We start from the raw sequence: 17,423 nt of genomic DNA, 5'->3' as shown, positions 1-17,423 counted from the left end.
ATGATTTTCAAAAGCAGACCCCGCCACACCTCCCCCTTCCACATTACACGCTAAGCTATTAAATGAGCAGAGCAACCAAATTATTTTTTAGCCATAAAATTGCCATGAAATATGCGCGTCGAGGCCAATTAGTTTTGGGTGCTTTTTTTTGTCAAGCTAATTCTCTGCTCTGTCTTTTCATATAATACATAAAACAGCATACACACAAAACTCGCACACACATATGCACATTCGCTGACAATTGTTAAATGAAAATCGCAACTGCTGTCAAGCTTTGCCAGCCATAAATTAACGCACAGTAAAAGCCATTGAGACGAAAGGCATTTCAAAAACTTTTATCAGCTCCTTTTATGGCACGCCCTTCTGTTAAAAACCACCACTCCCCTCCACACCTCTATTACTCTGCACAACATTCAGCATCCCTCCGCTAGCATTGACTGATTATGGCAGGTAAATGAGCGCGTCAAGGGGCAAACCAAGGCACAGCAATGGAGGCACAGGGGGCAACATCCATTGGAGGGCAGCGTAAAAGACATAGAAATTGATAAGCTACACACACACACACACACACACGCGCGCGCGCGCAAACACACACATACACTCACAGCCACAAACAATCTCTTAGTCAACAGAAGGAAGAACACACGCACTTAATGTGATTTGTGCGTGTATTTGTGCATTTTACGTTTATTGTTTTTGGAACTCACACACATGCATACACGCACAGATATGCACACACACACATACACACACACGCATGCACACACACGAGAACCGCTTATATGTGAATGTGTAGCATACTTAGCAGCGCCTTCGACTGCGTTGCCCTTTGACACTGCCATGAAATTTATCCAAGCCAATGCCATAAAGCATGAAGCATTCAATTCATCTAAAACTTGGCCGGAAAATGGCATCAAATTTATTGCTATAATATTCGGCGACGTTTAGCTGGTGTCGCTAAGACACAAATCAAATGGATTTCACATTAGTTACTGCCCCACAAATAATTGTATGCCATGCGAACTCAGCCTTGAGCTTGGCTATGTTAGTATTTGATTCAAAATTCAATGAAGATAATCGATTTCTGAGCTATAAAGACAGCAAAAGCGGTTCAACTAATCTAGTCAGCTGCTACACATATTTCAGCACTCAACCTGCCATCAAAGGAGCTTTGTGTTTTGGAACAGTACCTTTCAACGGGGGGGTTTGTTTAAGTCATTTCAGAGAGTTCTAAATTGTACAAAATAAATGCCACATTGAAAAATTTTCGATAAAAAACCAAAAAAAAATATACAAAAAACAGAAAAGCAAAAAAAAAAAAAAAATTAAAATATATACTAAAAATTGATATAGCTTAAACCATGGATGCTGAAGAAGAAGCTCTACGTAATGAAAGAAGACTAAACGCATTATTGACAATCCATCGGCAATTGACGGATTTACTCGATTTTGTGAATCGCATTGGGGTATCGCTGGAATCGCTGTCGATAAGCACTGTTCGCTATATTAGGGAGCACAACCTACAACAAAACCAACAGCCCAATGAAGCCAGTGATGCCGCCGAGTCCGAGGCAAAAGGTGTTGGCGAGAGCGATGCTGAGAAATGGGCCAAAAGAAGTTAATACAATACAAATTGTGATGTGATGTAGTGAAATGGACATTAAAAATATTTCAAAAATTATGCATAACACGTGATTATAGCAACATGCGTCACTTACTAGCTTGATCAGATCGATATGATCTATCGGTTAGACTACATATCGATAAACATGCTTATCGCCAATATTGCTGGTTTTCCTGTCGTACAGCATATTGGTAGAGTACAGCCAGCTATAATGCTATCCGAATCTGAACTCTTTAGCCCAAATGGAGTCAATATGGATTGGGTTATAGAGCTCGCGAGTTGTGCCTATCGCTATCGCCAATATAGCTGGCTTTCCCATCAGAGACCATCCATATTGGATAAGCACAACCAATTTCAATGGCTTGAGTAAGACCTAAAAAGGAGTCACTATCGACTGTGCTTTAATTCTTGTGATACGTCAAAAAGATAAAGTATTCCACCTTCGGCTTTATATTTCAACATTTTTGAGGCATTTTATTAACATATTTAGTTTTGTTGCCTGTGGTTTATGATCATAAAATTTGTCCATTTACTTTTTATGAGCATGTTTTTATACATATATGTATAAGTGTGTGTGTAAGTGCCTCTGCTTATGTTTTACCAATTGACTTTAAAGGGATTGAGAATTTTATTTCAGTTAACAGCCACTGGAAGAAAATAAATTTTTATTACGCTTCCTGCCTGGCGGAACTTCAGTTGCACTTAAAACCACAAATTTTCAGATGTGTGAGCCTCTCACATATGTATCTCTGTGCATCTGGTTCTCTGCGTATTGCTTTCCACACTTTATGACCCTTTACTTCTGGACAGAACATCCTTGAAAATTGGTGTCTACTTTCATTGTTTGCCTTTCTGCTGCGCACTTGATCCACTTATTGCTTATCTCGCCAACAAGTCGCTTTGATGATGTGACAGCCATATTGCTGCTCGCCCTCAAACTGTGGGCTTGCCTTTAACTCAAGTTTTCCGCTAGAATGACCAAAAGTGTCAATTAAATTGTACCAAGTTTGGAATATACTGGTATTTGTTCTTTCGCTACATTATCAAGAAAACTTTCTTAAAACTCAGCCGCTTTCCAGGAAAATTAAGTTCCCGTATGGTAAACTTGTCCGTTTTTCAACATACCCTACCCAGCCTTGAGCCAAACTCCGCAGCTTCACTATTTTCTCAACATATCTGTAAGGATCTCATAAATCGCTTCACTATAGCTATAGCAACAATCGGCCATATGACATAAAAAGAGCTATATATGTATATGAAGATAGCTGTATCTGTGTCTGGGTACGTAGCAGTAAGCTAAACCCTTCGACATCTATCTATTGATTATTGCATATTTTAAGAAAAAGCTCTTATTGTTTCAGATTTGGAGTTTTCGAAGAATTCCTTTCAATCGTTTATAAATCCCTGCAATCGTAATGCATGGCGAATCCCGCCTTATACATTCATCACCAAACTGAACTAAATTTTTTAGCTCGGGTCAGGGCCTTTTTTTTTGTTTATTTGTATTTGCCATTAGAATGAGCTGGGTCTGTTAAATATTTAGTGTCATATTCACAAGAGAATAGAGGTTATTTTGTAGTTCGTTTGGCTGCCTGCCCATCTTTCTCAATGTACATAATTTATCCGATGCTCTTCGAAACAGAGATTGATTTTGTTTTATACACACTGATTTTCTTTTTAACTGCCACAGATAATTTTTGGAGACATCTTATAGACACGTAGCTCCGTCCTTAACAACTTGAATGTTTAATAACTTAAATGCCAGCAGGCACAATCACGACCCAATGCGATATGCGGCAATCATTAAGCAATTCGGCTCCATCGGTATGTCATACGTATACTAAAAATTCAAAAAAATCTGCGCCACAAGGAAATGCAATTATAGATATAGTTCGTGAATTGCCCAATTATAATTTTTGTATGTGTGCAAACTTGTCTAATGCCAAAAAAAAAAACACACAAAACAATGCTGTGCCCGACTAGGAAATACCTTACTTCTATGTTCGCATGCACAAAAATACACGCACCTAAACATACTCAAGTACCAGAGATATTTTCAGGATTTAAATATAACCTCCAAATGCGTAAGGCCCAACAAATGAGTTTTTTTGTAGAAAACAAAAAGCAAGTGAAATTTATGCGCCCCGCCACGTGGGTACAAGGGATGGCAAGTGCCAACCGTAACATGGCAAGGGTTAATTATTTTAATAGTGCCAATCAAGCCAATTTACAACCGAGCAGTCGTGACAATTGTCATCGGTGTCAGCGCAACAGTTGCTGTCTCACAGTTGCTGTCTCACTCACCGATCCAGCCGCCCACGCCCAGAACAGGTGAGTGTAGCGATAATTGCATACTTTGCTGCATAAGTAGACAGACTGGCTGGGCACCCACGCCCACTGACTCTTTCTCTCTCTCTCTCTCTCGGTCTTTGAAGTAGAGAACATTTATGGCACTTAAAATAATTACAGCGCTCATTCTTATATCGAAACTTATACACCTACTAATTCGCATTCACATTCGCATTCGCATTACTATTCCCATTTCCATGTCCATTCTATGCTTAAACTCATGCTTATTCCCATTGTAAACCCCATTCTCATTCTTATTCCATGGCTGTTGCCTGTGCTTAACGCCAAACCTTGAGCGGAAATTGATTTTGCAAGCCGATGGCTGATCAACTGCTTCGCAACATTCACAGCAGTTTAAGCATTGATTTTCGCATACACTTACGCAAAGTCCATGCATGCAAACAACACATTGGTATACATTAAGCCCAGAATGTAAATCGCAAACACAGCGACTGCCCCAGTAGTAGGCCTTGGCTTTGCTAGCCTTGTCGTCTCTCAGTTGCTTAAAATTCTCAAGTAGCTTAAGCTGTGGACTGAGTAGAAAGGCCTTACAAATCTAGAATCGAAAGCATAGTTTTTTGATAAAAGAATCGAGAGATTCTAGACGGAATCCGAACCAAACCATATTTTTTGTGTATTAAGTCCAATTATCAACTATATTTCCAAGGGATAAATTAAATTGTTTACTACCCGCAAGCGTTTTAATAAATATTGAATCGGTTTATATATGGAACTGCAAAGACAACTGCTTGGGCAGGGTATTCGAGCGTTGGTTTGACAATTCACGCTTTGATTTGATTTTGCTACTTTGCTTTTGCGTAGCTGCTTCTTTATTGAGTAACAAGAAAACTATAAAAGCGCAAAGGCGGCGACTGCTGCCAGTTGGAGCGTTTGCGGGCGGTTGCCCAGAAGGGGGTTGTTGGCGCCTCTAGAAATTGACAAGTTTCAACTCGAGTGTGCAGTCAAAGAGCACACTGGCTCGCTGGCACTGGGTGTGCGCTGGTGTTTGCCTGCCTCTCTCTATATATCTATGGGCATGTCTATGGCTCTGTCTATGGCTGTGTCTATGTCTATGCGGGCAACGGCAGCTCCTGCGACCGTTGAGCTCAATGCTGCAACGCCCCGTGACCCGCCCACTGCTGCAGTGGCACGGTCGCCCGTTTGCTTAGCTACTCGCCGCCTGTTCCTTTGCTCGGTTGCGCCGCCCTGCGCCGGTCATTGACTTGCTGGCGCGTTGCAATTTTCAACAAATCAGCAACACCCCGCCCCAGTTCCAGCTCCAGCTCCAGTCCCCGCCGGCTGGCCCGAGCAATTGTCAATAGCAACAACAAAAATTCAAAGCGACATGAATTTTATACGAAATTGTCGAGAGCAGTCGAAGGGACTTGTGGAAATTTGATGTAATGATACCGAACAGAGCATTGATTTTGGTCAATGGCCTGTGGCCGGGACATTCGACTGGTCTCCAGTGTAAGCAGTTGGTTTTCTTTAACTTTTCTTTTCTTTTACGTTTCTTTAGTTCATTTTATTTTTTTTTGATAAAGCCCTGGCCATAATCAAATTGCGGCGGCCAAAAACAAAAAGCTCAAAAGTTACGACTGCGGTTTGTCAGCTACCAAAATGTTTAACTGTGCGCATGATTAATCTCAGTGCTGGACAGCTTTTAACTAAGTGCCATTGAATGGATCACGCCCCCTGAAGGGAAACCTGTACAAGTGGTTAGCCCAGCCATTAACCAAAGTCGAAAGAAAGAGCTTACCTAATTGCAAATAAGAACAGAAATTGAAATTGAAATTGAAATAACTGGCTATCTCATGGGGCACTGCCTACTAATTGCCGGGCCCATCTCTAGAGACACGCATATTGATTTTTGCGGTTGCACGAATCCCAATCTACATGGTTGCGTATTCATTTGCATAGGTCTTCTTGTTTTCTCATTCAAGTTCTGATTTTGAATGGAACAAATGATATCTATAAAAGCTGCAGCTGCTTTTTCTTGTATTTGAGCGGGGGCAATTCAGCAGCTGGCAAAGCTATCAAATCAGTTGTAACAATGCGAAGGGGCTAAGAATATGTGCGAGCCTTAGGCCTTCGATTGCAGGAATTATAAGTTACCTAACAACCACAAAGTACGTACAACTAGTCTACGAGCACATATGTACATAAGCATAGGTACTGGAAGAACTTGAACAATGTGTACGCTTGAGATAATAGTCGTAACCAGCTACTGGTATAACAAAGAAGGAATTATAGAATAGCAGTTATCTAACGGTATTGGGCACTGAACACATCTAACATTTACACACAACAGATCGAAAAAATGTGAGCATGTGCATGTAAATGTTAAATGGTGAGCAGGGTACATAATATGCTAAGTAATATGTGAAAGATAACTAACAGCACTTTAAAAATACATATGTTAAGTAACATGATGTATAAGCTATGCAGTATGTTAAGTTACATTACGTCTAACATATAAGCATTAACATTTGTTAAGTTGTATTGTGAAAATGTGAAAGTTGACTAACTGTAGAACAATATTTACTAAAAGTAAACACTACGCGGCGCTTGGCTGCTGTTAATTGCCATTGGCTTGACTAAAGTGAATGTCAAATAACAGACCAAGAAAACCAAGAAATGTTCTAGGAAAAATTTGACTTCTGGGAACCTAAGAGCCGCGTCAAAGGGTATTTGATCTATGACTTGCCCATGCCGGCATTACAATGTATTGCCTTCTCTGAGCGACAACCAGACTCTGGGCTAACCAGTGAATGATTCGGAGCTGGGTTTAGTGACGGGGCACATGGCTTTTGACCTGGGTACTGGGTTACCTTGACTTGGTTTCCAGCTCGCAGGGCCGCAGTTCGCAGCTGGTTTTCAATATGGTGCCGCTACGATATCCTTGAACTTTGCGGGGGCTCCGGCGCGGTGGGGCAACTCAGACATTTGTGTACACAACGGTGCGAATACTTTTTGTATAGGCTGTGAAATGTTTGGTTTGTTTACGCTTTTGTGTTTTTGGGGGCGTAAAACGATGAATGTCGAGCCCATTTGCATTTTTTAGGGTCAGGCAGCGGCAATAACAAAAGCCGCCGCACGCGCATTTCTTTAAAGAGTAGGTCGACAGATTTAGCCGGAGAGCCATGCAATCCCATTTAAATGTTATCTGCTGTGTTCCAAGGATTAGCGCCAGCTATATAAGTCACCAATTTGTCAGATTTAAAAATAAAATTGAAAAAAAAAAAAAACGCAACATAATAAATGCGCCGATTTAATTGCCTGGCAAGGGCAAAAGTGAAGGCTCTGCCTAATTAATTGATATTAAAAATGAAGTACGCCCATTTCAAGAGAATTTGAAATGTGACTGTAAATTAACGAAGGCAATGACAACGACCTTGTCTACAATAAAGACGAGCACGAGACAACAATGTTTTAATTATGCCATATAATCATTTAAAATCCAGACAGCATACGGTGCGTATGCGTGATGCGTAAATTACATAATCATTGACAACGACGGGGAGAGTACCTTGAGCACCTGGAACACTCAACGGAAGTATTTTCGCGCAATTTGCAGCACTGTTTGTGACATCCGAGAAACCGTTTAGTGTGCCACTCGCTGAACTAACTAATTCTAGTTAACAAATTTCACAAAACAAAACTTGCGCAGCTTGATTATTTATTATTTATATTTCAAACAAAACTAAATATTTCACTCCAATTTGTATACTTGAATTTAACTCAAGTTGGTTGGCTTAAAACGTGTCGTAACCAGAATAAATAATCAGTTTGGCAAGCGAAACAAAGCGAGAAGCGCGTAGTGCTTGTCGATGTCAAGGGAAAGTCAAGCGAATGGGAAGAAGTGTTTTGGCAAACGGATGAGACACGCATGTTAGAAGAGAATATCAAAATAGGGTAAACAGAAGCGAGAAGCGTACTGAAAAAAGAGAAGCGCTGTGTAAAATAGCCCAGAATAAAGCGAGAAGCGATAAGGTCATGGAGCGATATAAGATCAAGGAGAAACAAAAGCGAAGCGGCGAAGTAAATGAACAAATTCCATTAAAAAAAGGGAGAAGTGATCAGAAAGTGAGATATGCATGAGAGCATTTCACATGTCAGTGAAGTGTTTACTGACTTACCCATGCTGTACCATAGTAACCTTCAGATCTGCAGTCTGTATGCCTATGTCTATTCATTAGGGCCCATATGAAAGCCACACGATTTTGATACAGTACTTGTCTGTCGTAATCTGACAGAATGATGTGCTTGAGGTTTCGTTCATTTTGGTGCCTGCCTGCGCCTTAAAGTGTTCTACGAAATTTCGTGTTTGAAGTGCGTTGAAGTTTTATTCAAGTAGGCGGCTGAAAAATGAAATATTGAGCAACAACAGCTGGAGGGCTGCCAGCCCAACCAAATTGGAGAACCCTTCCATGGTGCCACCATTTCCATACCCATTTCCATACCAGCTCACATAAGTCGTGCGCCGGCTATTGATGAAATTAAAGTCTCTGGTGTCGCACAATTGAAAACAGGCGGCGCGTGCGGGCCCCTTCAATGGCTTCTCGTGTGAGGGCAACTTGCGGTTCAAATTTACACCTGCGCAATATGGGGCCAAAAAACGGGCTACAGCAAACAGTTTGTAAGTGATAAAAGCAGCCATGAACAGCGAGAAGGAAAACTGTTTTATCTGCTTTTTTTTCGGTAGATGTTTTCAAATTCGCAATCAACTCAATTTCGCTAATGCACATTTAGCATATTCATGACAGACAGGCTGATTTCTTATTCAGCTTTTGCTTATAAGACCATAAATTAAAAATCGATGAGAAAGTTTTACTTTAATAACTAGCAACACTAAATTTCTAAGCTTTAAATGTGATTTGTATAATAAAACATAAAACTAAAGCATACTTTTATATCACAAAGCATTTACAAATCAATCCTTTGATTGAAAATCTTTGAAGAAGTTTCCAAGCACATCAGAAGCTCCATTTCTGAGCTTTGAGTTCAATTTATGTAAAGAAACAAACAATTAAAGCTTATTTCCCATTTAGCTCGAAGCTTTAAGTGAACTTTTTGAATTTATTATATTTCATAAAGCTTGACAGTTGAGTCACTAAGCTAATTGATCTTTAAACGTGATATAATAACGTTTTAGGTAGGAAGTCTTAGCATTTGCGTTTCTGGGAACAATTGAATTTTCGCTTCTATGTAAGTTGACTGTGCGGGGCGGGCTTGGCTTCAGTTTTAAGCCCATCAAATGCTGGCTGCCATCATTTTGTAATGCCACAATGCTGTTATTCATTAAGTTTAATGAGTTCATTTGAATTTGAATGTGGGCTAGAACGGGCGAGAAAGGGCCATGACGCTGCTAAGCTCTGGCAAATGCAAACGATTTGCGGACGGCAATTTTAAAAGGCTTGAAGTTGAAGCAAGGCTACAGGCTAATTGACAACCAGCCCAGCTCAGCTGAAGCAAAATTTCTAGATGTTAATAGAAACTGAGGCGACATTCCGCCATACTCTAGCTGCCAGCTGCCATGCAACTAATTCAATTAGCGCAGCTAATTTTGGGTCTATTAGCTGACTAGCTGCCGTTTGTCGTTCGATGTGCGATATTTTTTGTCAAGCACTGTTGCAAATTGTGTGGCACTCAACACTTGCTCTCGCACAACGCTTGCCAATCAACTAAGCCAGCTGCTGGTTAACATAAGAGCTTCTATTTAATTTGCTACATAAAAGAAAATAATTCTGTCATCAAAAATAACGTGTTAAATGTATATGATATTAAGTAGAGAACTATTTGAGGTACAAAGGGTATCATGGCAAGTGTGTAACGTGCTATATCTATATACTTATAGAAAAAGAAATTATTCTAAATGGAAATCAATGCAGAACCATAAATGCAACGAAGCTGACAATTTTTATGAAACCTGTCTGAGTTTAGCTCAACTGTTTGAGCGTCGCACCAGCAAATGAGAGGTCGCTGGCTCAAGTTTCAATTTTTATTTGTTTACCAGCAACTTCATTTCGAACTGTTTCGAATTAAATTTACTTAAATGTGAGGAGCATCAATGGAGTGGAAAATTGAACTAAAATTCAAACATAAATACTTTATAATTTTTCTTTCCAGAATTGAATTGAATATTCAATTCGAAATATTAGTATAAGAAATGTTTTTGTTACAATATTTTTTATATGCAAATGGCGAACTTTATTTTCGCGCTGGCAAGCTGTGACAACATTTATAACATTTTTAATTGACAGCCGCAGCAACAGGCATTTAAATTGCCATAAAAGCGACGGTAACAGAGGCGGCAACAACAACTAACAGGACCAAAAATAATTTACACGCACGGCAAAAACTTCCACATGCTAAACTTTTCACTCAGTTTGTATTCTTTATTTTTTCTTTTTCCCGTTGATGTATTTACACATGTACAAATACCCTGCCTCGCCGGGCTTAATGACTTGCACCAACCGCCTGTTGTTTTGATAGAGCTCTATTTTGCTTAAAGCGCAAAGCTTTGTAGCCAAAGTTTCGCAAAAAATATGCCATATTATACACTCATTAATTAAATAATTAAATAGTTAATTAGTAATTAATTCAATAAAGAGAAACATAACGCAAAAGAAACAGCCTACTGGTTCAAAGTAAAGAAGGTTTGTTTTAGACCCAACTTGCAGCATTTTCAGTAGAACTTCCAATTGTGAAAAGTTTTGACAAACAACAGGTTTGAACCAATGCCTGGGTTCAACTAAGCGGAAAAACAGCTTCATGAACTGAACATTTTAGTTTCAGTCAATTAAGCTGCTTCTGATATTCTTGCAAGCACTTCCACTTTAAATAACATAAGCCTATCAGTGTTGGAAAACGGGCTGTGAACAGCTTATAAGTGGAACTACTGAACTCTTGAGTTGAGCTTCACTGAGATTGAAGCCCAACGGAGAAGGTTAAATAAAAGTATGCCTACAATGATTCAATTTTCCTATCTTCTGCTTACTTCATTTTGAATTATCGCTAACAGTGCTGGAAAATGGGCTGGGAAACACTATTTAGGCCGAGTAATTTCCAGAATTATTTATCTACAGAACTAAAAAAAATAGGCGAATTCTCTTTCCATGACCTTAAGCCGTTGAGCAGTCCAATAAGAGTATGTCTTGAGTGGGTAAGCTCTCCCAACAAGCAATTTCTCTTTATTTTACTTTAATGGACATACCCCTATTAGTCTTGGAAAATGATCTGTGAATGAGTTATTTGTGGAGTTAATCCACAGAAGCGAAAGTGAACGAGGGCCGCATTTGCCATTACCAACTCTGTGAATACTCTTTTCACGACCGACTATTATTGCGCAGTCCAATCAGAGTCTGCCTTATATGGGACAACTCTAGTGACTAATCAGAAAAAATGACTCAAATATTTCATGAAGCTTTACTTAATGTAGTCATTTATAGTATAGCTAGCAAAGCCTAGTTCCGTTCTATATTAGAAAAGTGTATTTCGAGTTTCGCTCAGCTAAATTCAGCGATTTTTCCGCTACTTTTTTTTATAATTTGTTTTTTTCATTAAGAAAATTTCATAAGGTAGACGTGCGTGTATATGAGAGAGTTTTATGAGGCGTGCTCTGCTGCTAGGGTTCGAGGAGTCTGAGGGGTGTTTTGTTGTTTGCCAGTTCCTTCATATGCAAGTGCCGGCACGCGTTCACGTTTGCTCCTGTGGGTACCGAGAACCGACGAGGGACGTGAACTGGGATGGGCTAGGTCGGGGCTGGGTCGGGGCTGGGCCGGGGATGAGCTGGTGTATTGGAGGTCACAGTGGATGGGGTAAATGGTGAAACACGTGCTGCATTGAATCGATTAAATTTTCCTTAATGCCAAACCATAAATTTTCAGTTGTTTTACCATTGTCAACGACCCTTCAACCCAAGACGCACACATATACACACAGAAACACAACAGACAAATGTACCCAAAAAATGACAGGCTCCGAAAGAAAAAGAACAAAAATTATGTCTAACATCACATGGCCCCGGCTTCGACTGCGAACTAAGTGCCATATGAGAGCATTATATAAGCTAAATATGTATATATATATACATATATGTATATGTGTATCTATATATAGATATATGTGTAATTTGCGTTTATTTTTTTTTCTTTCACTGTGAGTGTATTACCGTTATGCTTTGTTTATCTTTTCGTTTCCTTCAAGCGATTTCGTATGCAGTGATTTTTTATACCCTGTATGCATTGAATTTGAACGAAAGAAGGTATGTTGAAACGACGAGCCGAGTCGGTACATACACAGTTCGGAAACAACAAAAGCTACAAGCTTGAATATCGTATATTTTTAATATATCTCATATCATAATACCGATAAATATCGTTAAACAAAACAAGGCCATAGCTCGAAGATCATAGAAACAACCAATTTGATAGATAGATTCTCGTATCTTGTTTACAGCTCAGTTTGTGAATTCCTCCCAAACGTCGTCACATATTCTCGTAAAGACTTTAAGCACCGAAGAGTTATGCGAGAACGCGTTTCCCATGATGGGGAGAAGCATAGCCACAGCACACAGTGTATTTTTGAAGCGAATGCAGAGTATCTCGTAGCTGAGCACTCCCGACTGAAGCACTTTAACTTGTTTCTTTTGTTTGGGCCTCGTATGACCCAGCGAAATGAGAGATTTGTGTAAAGATTTACGCGCTATACAAAAATGAACTTGTCTAAATTTATGTGCATTACAAGCGCACACACATACACACTCACACACACTCACACACACACACACACACACACACACACACAATTGCGTGAATCGTCAGGCTGCAGGCTCCATCAGCAGCCTAGCCAAACGCCTCCACTAAGTAACTAACGCCATTAGCCGCTTACTTTTTGGCCTCGACCCTCGCTCCGTTTGTCGTCAACCCTCGCCCCTTGCCACATGCCTCACCTTCTCAGCGACCCTCCTGCGTTGGCATTTTTATTGCTGCATTCCTCAAAGCGGCATCAAAGTATCTGTGGCAAATCTATGCTTAAGTCGGCTTTAGATTTAGCTGTATGCGGAGAGAGGTTCTAAGAGCTATATTTATATCCATATATATATATATATATATAGTACAGGTCGACTTGGTCCTTGCGTTCTTGTCCAGATGGAACTATTAATTTGTCACAATGTTTGTAATGCAGCAAGAGAAGCGGAGGGCGGGCAGAGCGCCAAAACTGGAAGGCAACTGCTGGTGTGGCATCGTGTGAGAATTAAAAAACAATCTATTGCAGCTAATCCAATGAACAGCAATAAGTCGATTACATTCCTATCATTTTCTTTGCTTGCTGGGCTGACAATCTGCAACTATTTGTCTTTAAATTAAATAAAATATATGTAAAACTGCTTGAAATCGGGGAAAACAAAAGAAACTGAGTTCTCTGGGCTGACAAACCTCGACATCGACTATATGTTTGACCCATTTGGCAGTTATGTGAGTTGGGCAAATGCATCTCTGCCAAGTTCTAGACTGAGCGACAGTTTCACTGACATGTGTTACAAGGATTCGATGCCCGATAACTGCTTATCAGGATTATAACAGGTCCCTTTGCGTGATAATCTATACTCCTCCACATTTTATCCCACATAGCTCATCTGTTTTAAAAACAAAGTTAAGCCATTAACGCCTATATACTTAAATGCTGTGACACTGAGCCCAAAGTCAACTTAAATATTGAGCATCATACTAATTGCGCCACACACATATATACATATACATATACAAATATGTTATGGATGCCATAGAAAATCAGTAATCGCTGCATTAAGCTGTTAAATGCATTCATTTCGTTATGAGCAATGCGGGCTTTGTTTAAAGTTTGCGGAAAGCTTTGCGAAAATAATTGCAAAAAAAATCAAATTAAATTAAATTAAACAAACAAGAATGTTGCAGTCGGTTGCACACGACCGTGTAATACGCGTTCACAGGTCAATAACAGCTTAAAGCCCTCCATCCGCCAGATTTAATAAGCGATGTTCATTTTGCCGATTTGCCACGCCCCATAATCGGATGGTCAGCTGGACGCACATTGAACAAATTCCATATTATCTCAACTTCTAATGAAAGAGCGAAGCTCCAGCCTCAAGAGATATTTCTTTGTCTCAAAAGTATAGCATACTTTTCAGCGCACAGCCGCAATAGACTTCATTTTAATAGATGTTCATGTATTCTGACTTTGAATATAAGACTACAATATATTTGTGGATCAGATATGGTGTTAAGCTGTTGTAAGCATGGCAAATCGTGCCTAATCTATATATAAACCAATCTTAAAACTGAGAACTGCTCCAATGAACAGTACAAAACTAGTTTGAATGCGCTTAAATCGGAAAAGTCATCATCTTCTTGGATACTTGACGGATCAGGGAATCTTAAAGCTGAGGACGGGCATTACGCAGTCGCTGACAGCCGACTGTCAAGTGCCTACACTCAGCCAGATGGGTTTGTTTCCATATAAAATAAATTATCAATAAATTATGAATATTTATATGCAATTTGTCCGACCAAACGCGAGCACCTGTAATTGCTTTCAGTCAAACACTTTTTTTGTTTTTCTCACATGAATATTCAATGGGATCGTTTGTTGTCGCTAACTTTCAGATGTGATGTGCATAAATATTGTATAAATATAGAAAAATGACTTCAATTTGTTTTAGCTGACAGAAGCACAGCTGCGACCTGCCTCAACGTTTGTTTTTAATTTAAGTGAATAAAAGGCAACAAAGGTAAGGCAAAAAAAAAAAAAAAAACTAAGGTAAATAAAATGGGGAAAATTGATTTTGTGCTTGTGAATGAATATTATTAATTTTTTTGTTTTTTCTTCTGCTTCTTTTTGTTGCGTTATCTGCGCGTATATTTATTAATTAAAAGAGGTCACAACTTGTGGGCGATTGTATTTGTCAGCTCAAATTAGTACAGTATTTAGCACACACACACACACACACACACAAGCGTGCAGCTCAACCGCAAAAGGCAAATAAGCGGCCAATAAAAATATTATTAATATGCCAACAACACACACAATTCTCGACTTTTTGGCATCCGCCTTGCTGATGTCCGCAGCGTTGTCGTGTCATAGCCGCCACACACACACACACACACACACACAGGAAAATTAGCAGCAGACCACAACACACACACACACACACACACCATATCAGCTGGGTGTGTTTGGGCCATAAATTTATTAACTTAGTGTCACATTTATAGCCACATTTTCTAACCGAACGCCGTCGGCAATATTCGAAGGACACCCACGTACCCCAGACACACATGAGCAGCAGCCAGCAGTCAGCAGTAGCAGTAGCAGTAGCAGTAGCAGTAGCAGTAGCAGTCAGCAGTAGCAATCAGCAGTAGCAGTCAGCAGCAACAGTTAACGACACTCTCTCCAATTTCCAGCACAAAACCGACTAATAAATTGCTTTAAAATTCACTTGATAATTTCTAATTGATTGGCCGGTTGAGCGTGAAAATTGTCGCATCGATGGCAATTTATCAACCGGAACACAAATATTGCATTGTCAGCCAACTTGAGTGATAAGCCAGTTAAACATGCTGTCAGTTTAATGACAACTCTCTATGGCTATTATTTAAGCAACAATGCCGCAAATAAATGGAGTTAAAGTTAATTTATAGCTAGCTTTAAGAAATTGTTTTCATTGTTCGTTCTCATTTTATATTAATTAATATGCTATTTATTGTTTTATGGCTATATTTCGAGTTCTCAACTCAAGTGCAGCAATCAATTCTTGATAGAAATAGAGCCCATTATTAAAAATTCCAATTGGATTTTAAGCGGGTTTCTTTACCTGAGAGCCTAGTTAGTCTGCCTTCTATTCAAGCGGCTTAAGCCCGAATTCAATAAAAGAACAGCTCGAATTTACAATCTAAAAATCTACAAATTCCTAAAACAATTAAAAGTAGGCCCAAAAAGAGTCTGCAAATCAATTTAATTGATATCGCTAGCATTTCACTTCTCATTCAAATTAAAAATGGTTAAGAAAACAAAGAAAACAAATTACATTTATCTGATTGCACGACGTTGTCCCGCCGCTCATTAAAATTATAAGACAATAAAAGAAAAATTATTTAAGAACAGCAATAAAATAACTCATAAAAAGACGAGACAACACACGAAAATGAAGCAAAATATGCAAAGCATGAACGGATTTTGGGTCCACAGTTAAATTTGTTTTGCTTTCGAAAAGCAATTAAACAATCAAAAGCTCAGACCAACTGATCTATTAGTTTCTATTTAAATTAAAGTTAGAGTTAAAAGTTGTTTTAAGAAAAGTTTTCTCAAGAACTAGAGAGTTTTCAAAATTTTCGGTGCTGCCCCAATGCTGTATCTCGAGGATTATCAAAATATAATTGAAAAAAATAAAAAAAAAAACCAAATCAAAATTGTTTTAATAATAAAAAACAACAATAAAAAAGCTACAACTCCAAAATATGAAAGAAAAGCAAGAAAAGTTTCACCAAATCACAGCAAATAAACTTGTATTTAAATAGTTTTATCACAAAAAGTTGAAATCAAATAACTCGCCGCGAATACAACAAATATAAAGCAAGATTATTAAGTTAAGATTCCGAACATCGAGCACCTGTTGTCTACGGTTCTTATCGCAGCACACGTTGCCCTTTGATGCAAATGTGACCAGGCTACTGGACATTTTTTTTTTTTTTTTTTTTTTTTTAGTTTTATTTTATTTATATATGTTTACTATTTTTTGGTTTTGTTTTTTTTTTTTTATTATATTCGATGCTTATCCACAAGAATGGGCCGCAGCAGATGTACAATTGAAAACAATTTCCCAGCTTGTGATTAATACGTCAATATGTGGCGCTGATAAGCGATATGTGTGTAACATGCACAGTTAACAGCGAACAAACAAATAAATAAATAAACACAGAGCAGAAACTTACATTTGATAGCCAATGAGCGCACAATTTGCAAGTGTTAACAAAATTTCAAACTAGGCGCGCCAAAAGCGTTGCATGCTGCACGGCGCAACAGCAACGGCAACAGCAACGGCAACGGCAACAGCGACAACAACGAGCGCAACTGCAATAACAACAGCAACAAAAAACACTTGAAAAAAAAATTATTGAAGTAACAGTCCCAAAAGGCTGTTTCTGTTCCTCGCTTCCTAAATGCTGGGCACGAACTAACGGCAACGCAGTCCCGCGACCAACTGAGGCGCCCACAGCGCCAGCAGCAGCATTTAAGAAGCAGCTGAAACAGTTGTTGCCTGTACGAAACGCGTGTGTGTTGGCAGCGGGCGCGCTGCGTCGAGAGTCGGCAGCGACAGTGGAACAGTGGAACAGTGGACGAGTGGAACGGGGAGATGGGGAGGCGGCAATTGCAGGGGCTTGCTGGGCCGGGCGACCCAAGCAAAAGGAGC

The 17,423-nt window shown here is 39.3% G+C and overlaps 1 protein-coding gene across 1 annotated transcript in view; it reads right to left on the bottom strand.

The window, feature by feature from the left end:
* Positions 1 to 17,222, bottom strand: part of LOC6635427 (uncharacterized) — a 54,295-nt gene extending 37,073 nt beyond the window's left edge. Inside the window, exon 1 of the mRNA XM_015169092.3 lies at positions 16,945 to 17,222. The gene's annotated coding sequence lies outside the window, so the exon portion shown is untranslated. The remainder of the gene's footprint in view (positions 1 to 16,944) is intronic.
* Between the last annotated feature and the right edge of the window lie 201 nt (positions 17,223 to 17,423).

The sequence above is a fragment of the Drosophila virilis genome, chromosome X (genome assembly GCF_030788295.1).
Source record: "Drosophila virilis strain 15010-1051.87 chromosome X, Dvir_AGI_RSII-ME, whole genome shotgun sequence".
In the NCBI taxonomy this organism is placed as follows: domain Eukaryota; kingdom Metazoa; phylum Arthropoda; class Insecta; order Diptera; family Drosophilidae; genus Drosophila; species Drosophila virilis.
This window is presented reverse-complemented; position numbering and strand designations above follow the sequence as displayed.